General features: G+C 32.2%; 1 protein-coding gene across 3 annotated transcripts in view; it reads left to right on the top strand.

Moving 5' to 3' along the window:
• The first annotated feature begins 8793 nt into the window (after nucleotides 1–8793).
• The window catches only part of LOC115888420 (carboxypeptidase M-like), a 45746-nt gene continuing 32580 nt past the window's right edge, over nucleotides 8794–21959 (top strand). Inside the window, exon 1 of one of the 3 annotated variants that reach the window (XR_004051255.1) lies at nucleotides 8794–9133. The gene's annotated coding sequence lies outside the window, so the exon portion shown is untranslated. The remainder of the gene's footprint in view (nucleotides 9134–21959) is intronic. The other 2 variants (XM_030908161.1, XM_030908168.1) reach the window with 2 other exon arrangements.

Genomic DNA, 21959 nt, shown 5'->3' with positions numbered 1-21959 from the left:
CCATACTAACTTAATTCTTCTGTTGATGTCTGGTAGCATTTTACAAAAACTATTAAGCTATGGACTTCATTTAATACATCTTCATAATGGTGTATGTTGTTCAAAGCAAGTAGTTATTAATTCGTTTACCTCGACGAAGTAATGAATAGAAATAAATAATTAATTAATTTGTAGATAATCAGAAATTGTCAATAAACATCAGGTAATTTCCTTAACCTTGCAATTGATATTTTTCTATACCGGGTGGGTCTCAAAAGTGGCCCACACCTATAACTTTTTTATTTTTTCAAATAAAAAAACTAGATTTGGTATGTTAGTATATGACATAAATTAGGATTGATTGACGTATTCAATTGTTTTTGGTCACTTCCTGTTTCGCCGGAAATTACTACAACTTTTAATTTTTAAATGGCACCCGCGGTATTTTTTTACTTTATTCGATTGAAAATGAAATTCTGAATAGAATGACATGTCTGTCAACTTTTCACATTCTCGCTTAATAAAAAATCGTATATTAAAATTCAATCTAGAGTGCCATGACTATGTTAAAACACTAATTCTTAATCAAGGAGCCTTGGAAAAATAGGTTTGATCGTCTAATGTTTTTAGTGTTTTGTCCTGGCTAGTTAGAAAATTCTCAAATCGTATTTTTAATTATAATATCTCAATTTTTTCAAATGGAACGAGGGTGGTTCATTAGCATTAGCATATTTGAAAAAAGAATTTTTTTACGAATAATTTGATACCCCACACTTGGTATTTCGAGTCAAATTTTCGTTACGAACCGCAAGTTATAATTTCAAATAAACCATATGCGAAAATTTCAAAAGGTAAGATATGTCAATCTATTCAGAATGTTATTTTCTATCGAATAAAGTAAAAAAATACCGAGGGTGCTATTTAAAAATCAAAAGTTGTAGTCATTTTCGGTGAGACAGGAATTGACCGAAAACAATTGAATATGTCAATCAATCCTAATTTATGTCAAATACTAATATACCAAATCTCGTTTTTTTAACTGAAAGAATAAAAAAGTTATAGGGGATGAGCCACTTTTGAGACGCACCCGGTATATATCTATGTATAATATATAAAGTAATAAATAGATAGATCTACAGATGTCGTTATGAATTCTCGTTTCAGGTCTTTGTTATAGAAGTTTTGCTCGAATCTCCTACTATTAAGAGAGCTCACTAACGATAAAGATAGATCTCTAAAGCACGGTGGCTTTATGCTCCCGATTTCACCACCTGCTTCCAGGTAGGGCGCAAAACGAATATGTGTCAGGTTCTCGTGCCGCTTTTGTGCATCTGCTGTAGTTAATTCGTCAGAGAACAGATGTTCATATAGGGACTGTATTGTTGAGTCAACTGATCGATCATATGTTGAATAATTAGAAATGTCATAGGCATAAACAACATAACAGGACTAATTCTAATGATGCTATGTTCGACCTATTTAATAATGTATACTCTAGCCTGAATAACCATCACTCTACAGTTACAATTTTCTGTGATTTCTCTAAGGCTTTCAACTGTGTAAATCATAATATCTTAATTAACAAATTGCAATACTATGAATTCAGGGGAGTGCCGCTCGAATGGCTTAAGTCATATCTTGGCAACAGAAGGCAGCTTGTGAGGATTGATACGTGTATGTCTTCTTGTAAGCCTATAGAATGTGGTGTTCCTCAGGGTTCAGTACTTGGCCCTATTTTGTTTCTGGTGTTTATCAACAACATTGCAAATCTAAACATTAGCGGTAAAATCTGCCTCTTTGCGGACGATATTAGTTTCACTTGGAGCGGCCAAGATGTTACGGCACTATATAAATACTATATCCAGTGACTTACGCACCATTAAATCTTGGTGCGATTCTAATCGCCTATGCCTCAACCTTTCAAAAACTAAAGTTTTGTCATATAAAAGTACTATACAACCTTTTGTACTTAATAACACCACTATTGACGTCGTGGACTCTGTGAAATTCTTAGGACTTGTTGTAGACAACTCGTTAAAATGGGACTTGCACATCGAAGCTTTATCAAAGAAACTAAGCGCTGCCTGTTTTGCGCTAAGATCAGTTTCTAAGGAACTTAACTCATCAACCTCTAGAATGGTCTATTATGCCCTTTTTGAGTCGCATCTTCGTTATTCCCGTCCATTCTGGGGTACTTGCTGCGCGACAAAATTTGATCGTATTTTTAAACTTCAAAAGAGAGCAGTTCAATACTTATTGGGACTGAACAGTAGAACTCACTGCCAGAATTTCTTTAAAAATTTTAAAATACTGACTCTTCCTTCCTTATTCATTCTTGAATCCGTTTGCTTAATCCGCAAGCACATATCTGCTATTCCGGAAAGGCCTTCTCACAACTATCCACCTAGAAATGCGGAGCACGATATTTATCTGCCAACCCCGAGCTCAGAACTAGTTAAGGGCTCAATACTGTACAATGCCAAGACAATGTACAATCATTTGCCTTTGAATATCAAGTACTTTTATTCTTTCCCGCATTTCGCAAAGCTCTGAAATCATACTTACTGGAGAGAGCCCTAACGACTGTGTTTGTTAATGTTTAATCATGAAGAATTTTGAATTTTAAAATTTTGATCATCTCACACACTGACTAAGGGTCTAGTATTTAATATTTAATATTTTATAATTGTTATTTTATAACTTTCTTAATACGCTTGAGTTCTACAATGTCCATGTATGTTTTATTTGTAATTTTAATGACGTAAATTTTTTTGAATTGATTTGTATTGTATTATATTTTTTATTATTTGTATATTTGTTTTTGTGCTTTTTTGTTTTGTAAATGCTTTGTCTTGTCGATGAAGCTGTTTTGGCTTTTTGTACAATAAAGCGTTGTTTATAATTCTAAACTTTTAAGACAATTTTTTCCTCCTAAAATTTTGAGAAAAAAATATTTTTTTATTATAAAACTAAATAATTACATCCTTTCAATCAAAACTAAGAAATGAGTACTTATATGAACAAAATTAGAAGCACCAACTTGAAAAGACTAACTTGAATTATGATATATCCAATTGCACAGCACCATAGTTATAAAAAAATAATCTACCATCTCGATTACGATTTAAATATAAACAGTGTCCTTAAAAATAAGGGTTTTTAATTAGAATAGAATATCATATCGTGCAATTGCCAAGTCATTATAAATATTACAGAAATAAGGATGATTAATATTGATACTAACAAATTATAACAAAATTGTTGAATAAGTGCTTAAAAAGAGACTAAATAAAATAAACTGGGGGACTTAGTTTTACATGAGATCTCACAACTTTTTATAGCGGAGGAATTGTGTTGCGAGACTTGGCGTTTTTTTAATTTTTTTCATTCTGTTTTTGATGGAATGTTATTTTCATGTTATATTATTTTTTTATTTCATGAATGAAAACAAATTTTACATAAATAAAAAAACAACTTTACATGAATTAAAACCGAAAATCAATGTATCTGTGGATAAGAACAATTTTTATCTCTACAATACATTGATATTAATATGTAAATTTTGTTTAAGCAAGGAAATGGCGTACGATTATGAGTTCAACCTTACTGTAGTTGCCATTGTGATTAGTTTTCAATTAAAATCTCAATAAATGCAATTGCACATGGCGTATTGATATCATAAATTCTCATTACTACGATGAATTTTAGATCGAAGATAATAACTTCAATAATAATTTATATACATGTGCGTTATAGTAATTATTTCATACATAATCAAATAAATAATTGTTGTAATTAGTGTTGTTAAAGTTTATGTTAATTAACATTGTTTTAATCTTAAGAAAGTTAAGAAAATCTTTTTCTGTCATACTCTTGATCATATCGTCATATTTATAGATGATTATGATTGTATTTATTTTTTTTTTGTTTGGAAAAAGACAATTTGAGATGTAATATTATTTTTAAAACTTAGGCAATTAAATTATACAATTTTAATATAAACAATTTATATTTAAATTTAAATATTAACAAACTCAGCCAAACTCAGTCAAATAATGGAACCAATAACCACCGTTGAATTTATAGTTTTTATATACGAATTATAATCTAAATGTGACACTATACTTTTTTTACTTTACCTTCACCATTTTGTCATTAAAATTATAGTAAACCTCTAAGGGTAATTTCCATATGTAAAGATTGTATTGTATTCCTTTTTTTATTTTATTATCTCAGATATTTTAGAATTGAGCACATTGTAGAGAAAGAATAATAGATAGATAGTTTTTCAATTGATCCAGATATCCCGTGGGGCAAACTGCTGCCAAAAATGATGTACCAAATGTGCTACCAAATTATTTCCAAAACAATACCAAATTAGAACAAAGAATACCAAATTAGTATTATTCTTTTTAGTATCTAAAGAATTTAAGATAAGGTCATAAAAACATATAAGCTTAATTCGAGTTCCAAAAAACTAGAACGGTTCTAGAACGGTTTAAAACAATGGCACAGTCTAATTACGACAATCATTCATGTCAAAAGTTGCAAAAAATCATATTGCGCCAGTGTTTTCAACCGTTCTAGAACCGTACTTTTTGGGAACTCGAATAAAGCTCCTGTCATGACACGTTTAAAAAGTCATTTTAACGGTTCCATTAACATGGATACTTCAAAAATTTATAAAATAAAAACTTGTACATAAAAACTAATTGAATTTTTTTGTTATTTGCGCTATTTGTTACTTATAAGCTCAAAAATATTAAATTAATATAGTATTAATTATATGCACAAGAAAAATAAGAAATTCTAACGAGATCCATATTATGTTTCCATGATGCGAGTTCTTTAATTTCTTGACATTTTTTCGTATGACGCTATGTACCGTTTTTGCGTAAAAACCATTTTTATGCATTGAAAAATTGCAAGCTTGGCAATTAATATCGTGTAAAAATAACCTATTTTTCAAATAGGCCAGCAACCTAACCTCGAAACACAAGTAATTATTCTTAAGTATGTATATTACGATGTATATTTTATTGTTAAGTAGGTACTTACCTTGGACACTAAATATAAAAACTTTAAAATACTTCATATAAAATAGGTCAACACCAAAAATTTTTGATCGTGTAAAAAGCGCGAAGGCGGTTCATTTTCAATGCAACTGGGCTAGAAATGATGCAATCAGCTTCCCGGTTCCCGGCCGTCGCGTCGCCACGTGCGTCTAATCCACATCCTCCGTTGCCAGATGTCCAACAAAATACCTGTTTAATACCAGTTTAATACCAAATAAAACCAGTTTATTACCAAATTATACCAGTTTATTACCAAATAATACCAAATTAGTACCAAAAATACCAAATTAGTACCAAAAGTACCAAAAAATACCAGTATTACCAAGTGCTTGTACAATATACCACCAGCGGTTTGCCCCTCGAGATATCCTGTATAAGACATAATCAAAAGCTTCCGGATTCATATAGCTGTAGCCTATAGAAGTGCTTATTTAAATTATGAAATTCTCCAAATAAATGAACTCCAAATGTGTTTGGTTTGGTTTGGTAGATGAAATGTGCACAGCTCAAATAAGTGCGTAACTCTAATAATAGCTCGCACCAGACAATTGGAGAATATGACCATATTGCAGAATTTGAAGATAACAATATCTTCTCCAGAATGACTCGTATTAAAAAACACAACAATTAACTTGTTTTACTTGACTAGTAAGGATCACAACTCCGATATAAACGCCACAAAGAAGCATCTTTTTGAAAAGCTGTTATCCTATTATCGAGGAAAGGTCGAAATTATAATGGAACTGTAACAAACGATAAAAATAAAGAAAACTTCTCTTTACCAGTGAAGCAATGAAATTAAATACCTGTATATTATTTGAAAACAGGTGTTTTCTGTTGAAACAGTGAGTATATCGATTAATATTATTATAAGGTACTGATTTGTTTAGTAAAGTATAAATTAAAGATAAAACATATTTTGGTACTGACTTTTGACAATTTTTCCCTACCCTAGATCAAAACCTAAGTAATGGTTTGAAAAAGCTCTATATTAGATTTCCTATTTATGATTTTCACTTTACAATATGTAATTTAAAAAATATTCCTTGCTTATTTGACACTAAAGTTGAATTTTTTGCCTAAAATGTTGTATAATTTACCTGCATAGTGAATTTGCCATAAAATTCTTATTTGAAAATGAACTTAATAAAATTGAGCTACTACTATTTATCTAAATAGGTAAGTTAAATAATATTAGTAGGTAACATAATATGAACAAATATTCATCTTAAAACTCAATGGTTGGAAAAGCCAGTTGCACTTTTAATTTATAATCAATTAAATTATTTATTTTGTATGAATATAATAACGAGTTATTATTAAACACTGTCAATTATTATGATATATTTCCAGGAAGTAATAACTCTTCAAAAATACAATTACGTAAAACAACATATTTTTAACGCACCTGTCAACTAATATTGCGTTTACTATCATCAAAAAATATTGAAGATTTAGAAAAAATTAAATGAAACTGGTTGTGAATGAGTCTTTACGTTCAGAACCAGCAGAACCTCGAAATTACTGGAATAAATTAGTGGTTTCAATTATGCTTTATTTTTAAGAGTTTACAGTAATTTATAATGTCTAAAAAATACAATTAAAATTAATAGAATATCCTAGCATCAGCTTGCGGCAGTCAGTTGTATCCATAGAGAAAACCAGATAATTAACGCCTAAGTTAAAACTGCTTATATTCTGTGCATAATGATGTAGAATGTAGAATGTTTAGGAGGGGAGCTAATCACCGCGACCTTACAGATCTATTATGAGTTCCCCTTTCTTGAGTTATAACTCATCATACAGTCCCAGGACTATGACAAAAGCCAGTATCTGGGACGGTTTTACAGAGGGTAGTTCTCCATCTCCAATATCATTCGTACCAAAGTTCATGGCACGAAATATTGTCGTCTCGGCGCATTCAGTGATGAGGTGTTTTGGTGTTTCCCCATTTTTCCCACAAAATCTGCATTCACCGTTGCTTCTCACCTTCAGCCTACTGAGGTGTTCGTTGAGGAGAAGGAGGTGTCCTGTTAGAAACCCCGTGTTTTTACTTAAATCAAGGAAACCTTTGATTTTTCTCAATCATAAAAGTTCTGAGGAACTTTTTCGAGTGTCTTAGACCGTTGGAGGACTCCCATTCCAGGTTACAGATGGAGTCTTCCAGATTCTTCAGTTCCGCTTTCAGTTGGTTCCCGCTTGGAAAACAGAACGGTTCTGGCCTAGTTAGTGGAGTGTTTGCTCGTTTTCTAGCTAGATCATTTGCTTTTTCACATTGCCTACTATCCCTTGGGGAGCAGGCACCCAGAGTAGGCAGACTTTATTTTCTTTGCCTAATTTGCTAAGCTTCTCTAGGCATTCTTTGACTAACTTCGAATTGATCGTTACTGAGTTAATCGCGTATCGGATAGGATGGCAATTTGCTGTTTTCGATAGATCTAAGATAAATTGTACGCATCTTTCGATAGCGTAAATTTCTGCCTGAACGATGGTTCGGAGTATTTAGTTTTTGGCCTAAATACTCCTATCCCTGTCCCTGCTTTGGTTTTGGAAGCATCAGTATACCACGTTATGGTATGGTCTTTTCGAAGGTCTTTTACATGCTGAGCAAGCGTTTCTTCCTTCCAATCCTTTTTATTACTCTGAGTGAGGTGTTTATCAAAGTTGTAAATTCTAGGTATGTCATCCACTGGGAGTTGGAAAAGTGGAATTTTCTTTTTGAGGGTGTTCCAAGCCCCTGAAAAGAAAGCATCGCATCAATTAGTATCTCTGGTTGAATTGCCTATTCGAGGACAATCTCCAGATGACTATGCATTAAGTTGAAACGTGGGTACACAAAGAACCCGTGCTCCGCCTCTGCAGGAACTCCTGGACAGGACGGGCACTCCGCGGAATCATCGAGCTTAAAACGATGAAGATATGCTCGGAAGTAACCATGTCCTGAGGTCATCTGTATCAGGTAGTAGTTGACCTCACCGTGTTTTCGATTCAGCCAAACATTAAACAGATGTAGAAGACGGTACGTCCACCTACCCTTTGCTGAGGCCTCCTACTGTACCTGCCATCGGCGTATGCTATGCTGCCGCTCTTCTCTTCTGAGTGCATCAGGGTTCAGTGCTGACGATCCTCTTTATCGATGAAGGACTTGCCTTTCTTCGGCTAGAATTCCAATAGAAAATATTCCAGCGATAACGCACAACGCATCCTCAGACACCGTGCGGAAGGCACTAGCTACTCTCAGGGCACTCAGCCTATATACTGATGCGACTCTTCTCCGTGTTCCTTGTATTCTGAGGGAGTCAACCGAAACAGAAATTCCATAAGTCAGTACCGATGTGAATACTGACGATAGCAATGACCTCCTAATTTGTTTCGGGCCTCCAACATTCTGCATCAGCCGTGGTACGCTAACTCTAACTGCTTACGCTTTGGTACATACATGTTCCACTTGCTGCTTAAAATTTAGCCTGGCATCAAGCATCACTTCCAAATATCGAATGAACGGATGTGATATGATCTCCTGCTTCAACCTTTTTTCTACTAGTTATGAGCATTGCCTCTCTCTTTTTATAAATACACTACATGATGAGCGTACTAATTCTGCAGCCGGATCTTGGACTATAAGCATTGATAGCGGATTCTACCGGACTATGCTTCCAAATCGCATCGTCCTCCTCTTCTGCTGATCGCCGACGCGATGACGGTCAAAAAGCTGCTGCGGACAGGACACAACGCGGAACGGTACAAACGGCGAGTGGTCGAGGTCTCAGCAGGTGAAAACAGGGCTCATTAGCTATCGACTCTTCGCTCGTGGCGGTCTGAGACACGAGAAAGCCGTCGCGCATTTCGCAGAATCGAGAGAAAACAACGACGAGACTCGTCTTTGTGCGTGTTTCACTTAAAACCGGGAAAATACAAGGAAAAGGTAAAAGTCAAGTGAGATTTGTCTGCTCGTCAGTGCGCTAGTTTTTTTCTTTCGTTTTCGTATGTCGGAGGATTGATTTGCAAACCGTATTGGGCCAATGACAATAATCGGAGTCTGTTAAGGATTGTTTTAATATTTTTATTCATCTTTTTTGGTAAGCTAAATTGATATCATTTATTTCATTATTAAAAAAAAAACTTCTGTACACTCCCACACATTTCTTATAAATTATAGTAATTGGAGATATATAGAGCTTATGTTAAAAATTGTTAAAAAAATATATTAAAATTTTTGTTAATTGTTGGTTTGTGGATGTTTTTTTTATTTTGTCTTTATTTTTTAATTATGCTTTTTTATTTTTGCTCTGATTTTTTTTCTATCAATATATACCAATATTCTACAAATAGCAAAAACATAATAGGGATATTAGAGCAAAAAACTGTGTTTCATATATTTACTTTAAATAAAAACACTATTGTTTATGAATATCCTTATTACGAGTATGTCGATAATTAAAAAGATTTTTTTTAATTAAATAATTAATAATAAGTAATTTAGAATCACAGATATAACATTTTAAAAAATATAAATTTAACAAATTACAAAAAAAAAAATACCAAAATTTGATTTTGGTATTTAAATGTTATATGAAATTTGTTAATTGTGAATTTGTATGAAGTTTTTGAATTTTGTTGATAAATTCCTTTTTAGTTTCGAATTTTATTTATTTTATTATTTATGTATTACCATAAATAATCTTCAATATATAAAATTATAAATATATATTATTAATTGAGTAGTTGCGAACACAAAATATCATATTTTTACTAAGTTTTTAATTTGGTTTTAAATGTTAAAAATGGCTCCCTTGAATTCACTGTAATATATGCATATAATTATGTATTAAATTAATATATGCATATAATAATATCAATATGAATAATATGAATATATTATTCACATAATAATATGAATAAACAGTTATTATTAACAAAATTTCATTAAATTTTATACTCATTATTTCACAAACGTAAAAAAATAATTTAAGAACTTACCTATTTTGGTTTCACCGATTTCACAGTTGCAGGTATCTAAAGCCTTTATTGGCATTATAGGGGTCATTATCCCATTAGTATATTCTTCATGTTGTATTTGGCTTTATTTAAGGTTTTGAAGGAATTCAATATTATTTATAACCACTATATTAGCATTGCTACATAACAGTGATATAAAGTATTTATTTTAGATAAGTTTATTGGCTATTTATATACAAATATTGCTTATAAATAATAGATGTTTTATTGTAATTTATTTATAGATTTGCATGACCACAATAAGGCCACTGGCAAGTATTGATGATGGTTGTGTTATTATTTGCTCGAAATATGATATTATAACACCTAGAAATAATATACAAAGTAATATGTATTAACAAACACAAAGAACAACAACAACAAATTACTTAAAAAAATGGTTTTAAGAACAAATTTAAATTAAAGCTAATTGAATATGACATTGAATAGACCGTTTATAATTGAATGGTTATCTAAGGAATAAAATATATAAAATCATAGCATTACTATTAGCAGAATAATTAAAAATTATTGGTATTTAATGTACCGGGTGCGTCTCAAAAGTGGCTCACCCCTTTTTTATTTTTTTTTTGAAGTAAAAATCGAGATTTGGTATATTAGTATATGACATAAATTAGGATTGATTGACGTATTCAATTGTTTTCGGTCACTTACTGTTTCACCGAAAATGACTAGAACTTTTCATTTTTAAATGGCACCCTCGGTATTTTGTTACTTGATTCGATATAAAATAACACTCTGAATAGAATAACATATCATGTCAACTTTTGACATTCTCGAATATGGTTTATTTGCAATTGCAACGTGCAATTCACAACGACAATTTGATTCGAAATGCCAAGTGGATGGTACTAAATTATTTGCTAATGGACCACCCTCGTTCCATTTGAACAAATTGAGATATTATTAAAAATATGATTTCAGCATCTTTTAACCGGCCAAGACACTAAAAACATTAGACGATCAAATATATTTTTCCAAGGCTCCTTGATTAGAAATTAGTGTTTTTAACACAGCCATGGCACTGAAAAAACACAGCCATGGCAACTGAAATCTCACTTGATTTTCAGTACAGACTCTGATGCACTGGAGACTTCAGAAACTTATTGGACTGACATTAATAATAATAATAATAATAATAAAAATATTTATTTCAAAAATGATCTAAATATGTACAATAAAATTACAAATATGTAGACATATTGAAATATTGTCAGCGGTGAAGAGACTTTTATACCTATTAAGAATTCATTGATTGAGTAGGGTTCCAATTCAATTAAGAGTTTTTTCAATGATTTCTTATAGGTTTCTTGACTTTCGATTGCTCTTATGTCTTCAGGGCTATTGTAAAACTTTACACACATATATACTGGATTTTTTTCAGTCAGGGTGAGACGATGTGAGGGGAACTTGGCATCACTGGATCTTGTTTGGTATTCATGAGATTTTACCATTTCAAATAGGGACTTATGTTTGAAGATGAATATTAAACACTCATATATATAAAGAGCTGGAAGCGTCATAATTCCGAAGGATTTAAAGTGTCCTCGACAGCTTTCTCTGTACTGAAGTTTCTTTATAAGTCTTATAATTCTTTTCTGAATTACAAAAATTTTTGCAGTTTCTGAATTTGATCCCCAGAGAATAATTCCATATCTCAGCAGTGCCTCAAAGTTCCCACAGTATAGTGTCTTCATTGAGTCTGGGTTCACATAACTCTACGACATTGACTCTACGTTTGAAAATATACATAACGTTTCGGTCAGATATATCACTGACCATTATTGGTTCACACTTGATAACGGTCAGTGATATACCTGATCAAAATGTTGTGTAAATTTCAAAATTAAAGACAATGTCAGTTCAGGAAGATATTTCATCATTCATCATTGTCTACCACATTCAAGTAAATAAATATTTTGATTAAATTGTCATTTTGAGAAAAATGCATTCTTCATTTGTAGAAAGATATTTCTTATATATTAAAAATAGGTCATAATATGCCTGCATAGCATAGGTCATGGCAGTCATGACCTATGTATGGAAAACCTCTTGTATCTTAGCGCCTCTCCTATTCAATATATGCATGGCGACGCTCTCCATTATAGTGGACAGCAAACTGCAGGAGAGAGGTTTGGGCATTAGATACACATACGACGGCGGTCTGTTTAACATAAAAAGACTCAGGGCAAAAACACGTACAAAATTCATCACAGAACTTCAGTACACTCGGCTGATGACTGTGCTCTATAGTTGCAAATACGTTAGAGCAATTTCAAGAAATGTTGAACACATATACATGGACATACGAGGCTTAGGGACTTAAGTTGAACATCGATAAAACTAAAATCATGTGCACTCCCCCGGAAGATCACAACAATGCTATAAAAATCGGAGAAGAACTATTGGAATATGTAGCGGAGTTCAATTACCTCGGCCGGCAGTTTGATTTCGGAAAAGGCCAATATCGACTCTGAAATTCAGCACAGGATTAGCAGCGCCTCAAGAGCATTCTGGAAATTAAAAGACATGGTTTTCTACAATCATGACTTGAGCACAAAAACGAAACTTGCAGTGTGCCGAGCAATTATAATCCCTACCATGTTATATGGGAGCGAAACCTGGGTGCCGCGCCGTACCGCCGACACATGAACGCATTAAACAAGTTACAACAGAGACATCTTAAACAACTCTTAAGAATAAAATGGTTCCATTATGTCTCAAACGTATCGGTCCTTGAAAAAGCCAACTGCGAGAGCATTGAAGCCATGATTACAAAATCCCGCTAAAGATGGGTTGGTCACGTACGCAGAATGCAAGAAAACCGTATACCAAAGTCTCTGCTTTACGGTGAACTTGTAGACGGCAAGAGGAGGCCGTGTAGACAACTCAAAAGGTAAAAGTATTTTTCCACGAAAATTTAGGGGGGATTAACATGCAGAATGAGTGAGAAGAAGCAGCGCAGAATAGAACGCAATGCAGAAGAATTGTAAACTCAGTTAACAACGACAACCAAAAAGTAAAGAGGCAACAAAGTAATGAGATTTTTGAAAGTCCGAAGTGCGGAAGAGAGATAACATCACGTATCGGACTTTTCAGTCACAGAAAAGCTCATGAAAGGAAACCATCTTCTGATGCGTGTCAAATACTCGTCAGCGAGTAATGGTAGTAGTAGTAGTAGTAAAGTTTTGTATATGGTGATCGCCAGAAATAAAAGGAATGTATTATGGTATTGAGGGAAAACTTCTTCTGATATATGTTCCCCAAGATACGATTCTCGCCTTACAAGTTCATCAGCGCGTTCGTTCCAATCGATGTCTCTGTAGCCTGGAATCCAAAGCAAAGTTATGTCGTATCTATTTGCTTCTACTGCAATTTTCACTTGTTCGCTAAAAAGAAAATAATTGTTAATTTTCTCTTTCTTGTATGAGTAATTTTCAATAGAAATCGAATTAAGCTAATTAACTGTTTTCTAGAGAAAGTAATAAAAATTGGGCCAAATGCAAAAATTAATCGAAAAAACATTAAGTTAATGATTAATTAACTGATATTATTAATTTAATGTTTCTTTTTCTTTGCTGATGAGGACTGTAACAGCCGTTGAAAATTGAGAAGGTCAAGAAAGTATATTAATAGATTTATACTTTTTTCAGAATCTGTGATTGTTTCTAATAGTAATGCAAAATCGTTATTCTAATAATAAATTGTTTATGCAGCTTATGGTAGCATTATATTTGGAAAGAAATTTAAATAGATGGGTTTAAGAATGTTTTTTTGAGATATCAATAAATCAACAATGCGTGACAAATACTGACCAATTTTAGATAGATTGTGACATTTTCAGATATATTATGGTCTTCTTATTTATAGATTACATTGGTTATATGTGCCCTTTTCGCAAAGTCGAATATCTCGGAGAACAATTCATGATTTTTTGTCCATAACTTATTATCATCTGTACAAATACGCGCACATTTACCAGGATGTGACATTGTCAGAAAAATAATTTTAAGTTGCAACATCTCCTTTATACTGCTAAGGCTAATCTGGACGGAGCCTACTTTGTTTGCTCGGAATTCAAACCGCGATGCTCGGTTATATCATTGTCAATAACCTACTAACTTGGTGAGTGTCTAAATCGACTCTACTCACGCGATATCCGATCTCATCCGGCCTCAGACCGGCGTGAATGAGCAGTGTGTGTCAATAGATTACACTCTTGCCATGGAACAACAGCATGATAGAGTTCCAGACGATCACCTGTCCATCCACTTGCATTGTCAGCATACTACGCCATTTCTTCTCCTGATTGACAGAGTCTACATAAGGATTTGTCAGTTAGCCTCTTCAGCTTACTACAGATCTTCAACTACTTATCAGATCTGCCGTAATTTTTTGAGTTGTTATACTCTAAACTGTTTTGCCTGCCTTTGCTCTGGGGAATATTTCCTCCTTTTTTATTCTTGCTTAATCCTGTCCATATATCTCAAATTTAAATAATCTCGGTAGAATGGCGTCATACATTAACATAAATTATTTTTTTTAACATAAATTATTTTATACATTAACATAAATTATTTTCTAGCCCTAGATCTTCAGAACTGCAGATATAAAGACAGTTTCTGCATCTGGTAACATTATCCATGTCTGTTCTTGCCGCATTTACATTGGGTATCGCCATTCAAATGTATACCCCAGTTCACCAGGTTGGCTGTTTTTATTCTTTCTAATTCTGTTAAGTGTTTTTACTCCAAATATACAGGGTGGGGCACCTCATTCGCCTCGGTTGATTATAAGAAAACGGAAAGATGTAGAAACAAAATATTTTATGGGTATATGTAGAAAGAAAATGTGCATAATTTAAAATTATTTTCAAATGTACAGGGTGTGTCAGATCTAAGATCCATACCAAAGTTATATTTTTTCTTATGGAGCACCCAGTATTTTATTTTTCTTGGATTCTTGGACATAAAATAATGGCAATCAAGATGGCAGGTGTCGCCATGGCAATTTGCAAGTGACAATTAGTAGCTATTTGCAAAATCGACACCACCCAACTTGATTACAATTTTATTGAATAATCGCTTTTTATTCAAAATCTGAGCCAGATCCGCTGAGTGCTCCAATACAGCTATGGGGCGTCGAAGTAAGGAGAATTACCTAAAATGGCAATTTAGTATAAAAAAGTGGCTTGAAAGGGATCAATAATGATCCAAAAAATGGTCAGGGTAGTGCTAATAAGCAATAAGACTTCAAATTGAACTTACCGGTTATAATCATAGTGAAAAGAAAATAGCAACATGCGCCATCACAAATCGGATATTTACCCATCTTTATTTTTTTCAAACGTAGAAATTTTGCTACAGCAGCGCCATCTTAATTATACCCTTCTTTGTTGAATACTTTCTATTACACGAGAGTAATTCTGCTTACCTTTACCCTCCATACCCAATAGCCAGGCAAATATACTAGTCTTGAATTGACCTCTATAGAATCAAGTGCATCTAACGCTGCTGGGTTTGAACGGTTTTTTTTAACTAAACGATGTGTACTGAGTATACTTTCCTGCTTTATTAGTTTTTCTAAATAATGATTTAATGTCTATGACATGCTTTGATAGACTTACTGAACAATCCCTTGTTTTAGACATCCAATTTTAGATTCTATCCTTTGAAGTTCTTGAGTTGATCATATTGAATGGGTATACCGTTTCTCCAATGTTACCAACCTAGTATAGTACTGGATTCGTTGACAAAGCTATACCTTAGGCTATTGCGTATACTGGTATTTCCATCACTTTATTTTGACTCCTCAGTTATAAGCACTATCTGTCTAGGCTTAAGTTTTGCTGACTAAAAATTGAACATGTGCACGAGAGATCTGATCAATATTACATTTTTTTCTAAAAATTACGTATCAAAATTTATTCTTACTATTATGTCTTGTGATAATGTGTCTAATGTGTCTTGGTATTGGTATAGCACAAAAAGCAAATAAAAGTTTAGCTTTAGATCAAGACCAATACCCAGCATGCCGGATTCTTGCGATCTTACGTAACTTTTAATATCTCATTTTTGAAAGATAATAATTGAAAAAAATAACAAAATTTTTATTTTCTTACCTCTTCCCCTTATAATTCATTAAATAAAAAATAATATATATATATATATATATATATATATATATATATATATATATATATATATATATATATATATATATATATATATATATATATATATATATATATATATATATATATATATATATATATATATATATATATATATATATATATATATAAGGTTTTAAAATATTGTTTCTTTTCTTAAACTTCCATTTGTTTTAAATTACCTAAAATACTATTTATTTAAAGTACTAGAAGGTACCCCTAGTAAAAATTTATTAAAAAAGCGCAAGACTTGCAAGAGTTTTGCAGCAAAAGATCAAGGCTACTTGACAGCAAGACCAAGACCAAGGGTATCTTGGTCTTGCATTTACTCATCGCTAGTTCCATCTGAAGTAATGATATAAATATTTAATTTATAATTTTTATAAATTTGAAATCTTAGTTAGAAAAACTATAGCGTTCCAATGAAAATATTTGTCATTATTTTAGCTTTCATAATATTTTATCAAAATGTTCAATAACAAGTAGGTAGCTCTGTTATTAAATGAAATTCTTTGATGATCCTATCAAACTGCATTCGAAATTTTCTAATATGATTGCAACTAATGTGATTGCCATTGTTTATCATTGTACCAACGCTAGTTTTATATTATGCAAAGTGCCATTATTTAGATTTTTATTTAGTCCCTAATGAAACACCCGTATGCAGGCTAATTACATAGATATTTGTTACGTAATAACCTACAACCTCTATCTATTAATTTACATTGGATGTATGATTCTGCGTTTTCCATAGGCTAAAATTTTAATGCCTTCTAATATTTAAAACAAATTTTAAAATGTTAACCGTTATGTAACACATATGAAACTGTTAACAAATTTTGCAATTTAAAATTTGATTATGAATGAAGAAATTTTATTTTGAAGAAGTATGTTTCTATGATGTCAGTTAAATATCTAAATTTAATACATTTTTAATCATTTGGGACACTAATTTATTGGATACATATTAGAGTATCTCTATAGACATCACTAGTTTAAAAAATTGTTTTAATTGTTTTAATAATGATATTCATTATGATCATGATAATTAGTAATGGTAAACCCAGGAATAATAATAAGTACTATCCTCTAAGTAAATATACTTGAAACACCTGAGTAAAGTTAGATTTCTATAGAATATATTTTTATTGGCAACTAAATAAAAATACAGGGTGGCCCATCGAAAACGTTCCGCAAGGCATAACGGCCAGGGTAATTTTTTTTCAGAAAATTCAAAAACACGTCAATTTTGTTTGTGAGGGGGACAACTTTTGCCCCAAAAATGGTTGCAAAATCTTCAACCCTCTAAGCGGGGGTGTCATCCCCCAACTTTTTTCAAATGGAAAGGGGGGTCAAGTGGCGCCGCAATGAAAAGGGCTTTCTATTCTCTATATTTCTCCTCTATATATTATTTTATTTTTATATTTTTCTATTTTTTTTATTTTTGAAAATACGAAGGATTGAAATTTGAAAAGTACTTTTTGCAAAAAAAAAACGAATAAATTGAAGTAATTAAAAAAAACTTACCTTATTAATGAAGCAAATGCTGAAAATGTTGGCCGTCAACCTCCATACAGTAATACAAATTATTTTCAAACCGTTCTCGAATATTCTGAAGAACTTGCAGGGTCACTTCGCAACAAACATCAATAATTCGTCTTTGCAGGTCTTCTAATGAGGCGGGTGGAGTGCTATACACTTTACTTTTTATGTGTCCCCATAGAAAAAAGTCTAAAGAGTCAACTCGGGTGACCGGGGAGGTCACTCAATTGCACCCCTTCGTCCTATCCACCGACCGGGAAAGTTATTGTTAAAATAATTACGCACATTTTGAGAGTAATGTGGAGGTCTTATTGAAATATTAGTTCCGCTTCAACGTATCCAGGATTGTTCTCTATGATGTCAGTTAGGGCTGGATCGATGGTATTTTCCAGTAAATCCAAGTACATATCACCTGTTAGATTTCCAGGAAGAAAAAAAGGACCCACAATTGAATTTCCAAAAATACCAGCCCGCACGTTCAATTTCTGAGGGTTTTGTGTGTGCACCTCGTGAAAAACCCTGGGGTTGTCCTCAGCCCAGTACGGACAGTTGTGCCGATTAACTACACCGTTCAAAAAGAAAGTATACTCATCCGAAAAACGCACATTAAATAGGAAATTATTATCATTCGCCATTCGTTCACTCATAGTTTCATAAAATTGCAAGTGACAATCAAAATCGTCTTCGCTGAGTTCTTGTACCAACTGAATTTTGTACGGGTGGAACTTGTGTTTTTTTAATATCCTTTGGATACTTGTATGATTCACGCTTGTCTTATTGGCTAATTTTCTTATACTCAGCGTACTATCAAAATTCAACACGTGAATTTTGCAAAATTGACGTGTTTTTGAATTTTCTGAAACAAATTACCCTGGCCGTTATGCCTTGCGGAACGTTTTCGATGGGCCACCCTGTATAAAATTATGTTGAATTGGTATTAGAAATAGGTAAAATAAATAAATATAAAAATGATATAATTCTAATAAACCACTCTTTGGTAAGAAAATTTAAATATTTCTCGACAGAATGGTTTAAATAGAAATAGTTGTTTAAATAATTTATGTTAAAATTCATGTACCGTTAATAATAATAATTTATCATCAATAACACTTCTCTTATGAAAATAGATTTACATATTTCCAAATGATCTCTGGTTGTTATGTTTCCACATAACTTACTTTCAGTGTCGACCGCATTTTATCCAAGGTTGTTTTTATCTAATATAATTATATATTTATGGAGCAAAAACCATAAAATATAAAAGCAACAAGTGTAACAATAGTAAAATCAGTAACGACTTTATTTGTTATTTTGTTTTGATATATGGTAATATCGAATATTTATCTGTATTCTTCTACTAGCTAAACTTCTAGAGCAATTTTTAGCTAACGTCACTGTTCCAAATTGATTGTAGCTTCGTGCATTTCAGTTTATTTTGAAAATTTCGATAGCAGCGCTCGGTACGGCAGAAATCAGAACTTTCCGGTTCTGTATATAACGCAGTCTCAGTTACCGTTCATGTTGACCGCATTGAAATAATATTAAAATCGTGCCTTTGTCATATATTTAGGTATATTTAGTTTTTACTAGTGCTACTATTGAAACTATAAAATTCTCAAGTACGAAGTTTGTGTGTTGTAACGCTGTTTCGGGTAGTAAAAATTAAGTGAAAAAGAACCTAAACTGGACGACGCGTTATGTTGTGTCAATTTCAAATGATAGTAAAATTGCGGAAAAAATGTCAACACAAAAAGGAAAGTATAATTGCGTAGGTGTTGTGTGCAATAACACTCAATACAGCTCTTCCGGGATAACATCACTTCCCAACTTTATCAAACCGATTTGATCAAAAGCAAAAATGAATTCAGGCAGGTCGACGAAATAAGTGAGTAAACAAAGTGCCTATTACACAATTAAAAATTAAAAAAGGATATATTATGAGGATAAATTATAATTATTAATAGTATACTTATTTTAAATCAACATGTTTGATTTTTTATAGACATGTTCTAAAATTATAATTATGTACCTTTAAAAAATGTCGTTACAGTCCAGATAGACCTAATTATGCCCCAACTAGCAAAACCGGTGCATAAAACTATGATTGCTACTTTAATTATTGAGTTATTACTAATCTAATTAACTTTAGTAATAAATAAACTTCCAAATGAATTAACGAATTGCATCTACAAACCGCATCAACACTTCGCATCGACGTGCGACTAACCTCATCGACGCATCGCATTATAAATAAATAACTTTATTGTCAATTTTTTTTTCAATTTGTAGACAAAGGTAAAGTAAACAAACAAAAGAGAATACAAAACAAGTATACAAATTACATTGTCAGTCTTATTGTTTAAAATACAATGTCAAAGAATAAAAAATAAAAATAAGATTCAAAAATATTTAGTAAGTTTATACTAAATAAGTCATTTACGATGTAGAAAGCCTTGTCTAGTAAATAAGAGTTCAATGCTTTGCGAAATGAAGAAAATGATGTTATGGATTTGATTTCAAATGGCAGATGATTGTGCATTTTTTTCGAGTTGTATAATATTGAACTTTAAACTAACTCTGAGCGTGGGGTAAGTAGATAAAGATCTTGCCCAGTGTTAATGAGTGGATAAGTGTGAGATGGCCTTTCTTGAGAAGCTGATACATGCTTACGTATTAGGCAAACGGATTCAAATATAAATAAGGAAGGAAAAGTTAATATTTTTAATTTTTTAAAAAAGTCCTGGCAATGAGTTCTGCTGTTTAGCCCCAGTGAATATCTATTGGGACTGGTATTAAGAATACCTTTAAGTTCTCATGTTCTCATGCAGCCTTTTCCAATCTTCAAGTATATTACATGATCAGATTTGTACGTATATCATTGATAGAAAATACGGGAAACTGATAGTTATTTTCTGTGGCTACATTTGAGTAACCACTAAAGCTTACGTTTCAGTTGAAATAAAACAAGCAACCACAAAAATAATAAAACATATTTATTTTACATACCTAGAAATTCGCAAAAACATTACATTATTTTGTTTTAAAACAGAAGAGAAAGAGTAAGATATAATTGTAGAGAGGCATGAAAGCGGAAAATTAACAATTATACTCTCTTTCCTTTGAAATATCGAGAAAATACAATTAACTGTATTTGGTGTTACATTTCAAAGAGATAGGTATAGGATGCGCGCTCTAGTAATTTCCGTTTAGCATATTTACACATTTGGGCATTCAATTTAAAACTCTTTCATGCATTTATCTAGAAATTTTCCCGAAATATCACTCATTGTTTGAACAAATTATAGTGCTGTGTGCTATTGCTACATACCATTGACACTAGATATTATTTTTTATGAGAATAAAAAATATATTTATATATAACATGGCGGAAGTTTCCAAATTCACAAATAATACAATGAAACAATGCGTCGTAACTCACATAAGGTTCATGTGAGCTAGAGGACTAAAACTCGAAATGTAGATGATATTTTTACGTTTGGTGCACTATGAAACCCCATCATCAATAGGGAAAAAATCGTCCGATTTAAATAAAATTTGGTATGTCGATAAACTGGTCCAAGGCCAACTTAACCGTGTACCACACGTGTCATTCTGACAGTTAGTTTTGATGTAAGAAACGTTAAAAGTTGATGTCGTCCGATCGCAACCAAATTTGGTGGATAGGCTATGTGAGTGACGGTGCACATGATCCCAAGCTGGCGACGCGGACGGACCACAAAGGGGATTTTTTCCAAATTCGGGGCCAAAATGATTTTTGTAGCATAAACTTACTATTTCTTTTCGAAGCTAGTATTTACATTAAAAGTGAGTCATATTTACTAAGAAAATGTTTATTATACACTTTGATTCTATACAGGGTGGTAAAAAATTGCAAAGTTCGAAACAGAGGTAATATTAATTATTTGAAGAAAATATTCACGAATTTTCATCTTTAAACATGTATTTTTTACAAATTGTTCTTATGTTTTTCATTTTCATTACATATGAATTTTAAGGGAGTGATACAACCCCTAAATATGTTTTATTTTAAAAAATGGTTAATTTTGCAGAAAAATGGTTGAACACGTATTTTCTATCGCTTTTCACCAAAATCAATAGTTTTGTTAAATAAAAATTATTTAAGGGGTTGTTCATCCCTTAAAATTTGGGTT

The sequence above is a fragment of the Sitophilus oryzae genome, unplaced genomic scaffold (assembly GCF_002938485.1).
Source record: "Sitophilus oryzae breed Bouriz unplaced genomic scaffold, Soryzae_2.0 scaffold_1167_pilon_pilon, whole genome shotgun sequence".
NCBI lineage: Eukaryota > Metazoa > Arthropoda > Insecta > Coleoptera > Curculionidae > Sitophilus > Sitophilus oryzae.
The sequence above is the reverse complement of the archived record's forward strand: the minus strand, read 5'-3'. Positions and strand labels throughout refer to the sequence as shown.